Source organism: Tursiops truncatus, chromosome 1, assembly GCF_011762595.2.
Source record: "Tursiops truncatus isolate mTurTru1 chromosome 1, mTurTru1.mat.Y, whole genome shotgun sequence".
NCBI lineage: Eukaryota > Metazoa > Chordata > Mammalia > Artiodactyla > Delphinidae > Tursiops > Tursiops truncatus.
Window position 1 is genome coordinate 53,408,406 of NC_047034.1, and position 1,938 is coordinate 53,410,343.

The following is a 1,938-nucleotide window of genomic DNA, read 5'->3' on the forward strand; positions in this document are numbered from 1 at the left end:
CAGGACCCGTCCCCATTCTTTTGTCTCTGTTTTTTCTTTTTTCTTTTGCCCTACCCAGGTACGTGGGGAGTTTCTTGCCTTTTGGGAGGTCTGAGGTCTTCTGCCAGCTTTCAGTAGGTGTTCTGTAGGGATTGTTCCACATATAGATGTATTTCTTATGTATTTGTGGGGAGGAAGGTGATCTCCACATCTTACTCTTCTGCCATCTTGAAGCTCTAGCCCTCCCATCGTAACTTAAAGGGAAACTTCCACAATGTCTGGAGCCCTTGATGTCCTGCAGATGAAGGAGGAGGATGTCTTCAAATTCCTTGCAGCAGGAACCCACTTAGGTGGCAGCAACCTTGACTTCCAAATGGAATAGTACATGTACAAAAGGAAGAGAACCTAGGAGAAGCTTCTGTTGGCAGCTCGTCCCATTATTGCCATTGAAAACCCAGCTGATGTCAGTGTCATATCCTCCAGGAATACTGGCCAGCGAGCTGTGCTGAAGTTTACTGCTGCCACCGGAGCCACTCCTATTGTGAGCCACTTCACTCCTGGAACCTTCACTGACCAGATCCAGGCAGCCTTCCGGGAGCCAAGACTTCCGGTGGTTACTGATCCCAGAGCTGACCACCAGCCTCTCACAGAGGCCTCTTACGTTAACCTGCCTACTATTGCTTTGTGTAACGCAGACTCTCCTCTGTATTATGTGGACATTGCCATCCCATGCAACAAGAAGGGAGCCCAGTCAGTGGGTCTGATGTGGTGAATGCTCGCCGAGGATGTTCTGCACATGCGTGGCACCATCTCCCGTGAACAACCATGGGAGGTCATGGCTGATCTCTGCTTCTACAGAGATCCTGAAGAGATTGAAAAGGAAGAGCAGGTGACAGCCAAGAAAGCTGTGACCAAGGAGGAATTTCAGAGTGAATGGTCTGCTCCAGATCCTGAGTTCACTGCTTCTCAACTGAGGTGGCAGACTGGTCCGAATGTGTGCAGGTGCCCTCTGTGCCTATTCAGCCGTTCCCCACTGAAGACTGGAGTGCTCAGCCTGACACTGAAGACTGGTCTGCAGCTCCCACTGCTCAGGCCACTGAATGGGTAGGAACAACCAGTGAATCATCTTAAGCTGTTCTTCCACACTCTTAAAATGGAAATAGGTTGACGGAAAACAAAAAGTTTAAAAAAAAAAAAAGTCTACAAATAACAAATGCTGGAGAGGGTGCAGAGAAAAGGGAACCCTCCTACACTGTTGGTAGGAATGTAAGTTGGTGCAGCCACTGTGGAAAACAGTATGGAAGTTCCTCAGAAAACTAAAAATAGAATTACCAATATGATCAAGCAATCCCACTCCTAGGCAAATATCCAGACAAAACTATAATTCAAAAAGATACATGCACCGCTATTTCATAGCAGCACTATTCACAATAGACAAGACATGGAAACAACCTAAATGTCTGTCCACAGATGAATGGACAAAGAAGATGTGGTACATATATACAATGGAATACTACTCAGCCATAAAAATGAACGAAATAATGCCATTCACAGCAACATGGATGCAACCAGAGATTATCATACAAAGTGAAGTAAGTCAGAAAGAGAAAGATAAATACCATATGATACCATTTATAAGTGGAATCTAAAATATGACACAAGTGAACCTATCTACAAAACAGAAACAGACTCACGGACATAGAGAACAGACTGGTGGTTGCCAAGGGGGAGGGGGTTGGGATAGGGATGAAGTGGGAGGTTGGGGTTAGCAGATTAAGCTTTTATATATAGAACGGATAAACAAGGTCCTATTGTATAGCACAGGGAACTATATTCAATATCCTATGATAAACCATAATGGAAAAGAGTATTTTAAGAAAAGAATGTATATATATGTATAACTGAACCACTTTTCTGTACAGTAGTAATTAACACAACATTATAAACAACTGTACTTCA

At 44.2% G+C, this 1,938-nt stretch overlaps 1 pseudogene; it reads left to right on the plus strand.

Moving 5' to 3' along the window:
* The first annotated feature begins 221 nt into the window (after positions 1-221).
* On the plus strand, positions 222-1,110 carry LOC109547066 (small ribosomal subunit protein uS2 pseudogene; annotated as a pseudogene).
* The last annotated feature ends 828 nt before the right edge of the window (positions 1,111-1,938 follow it).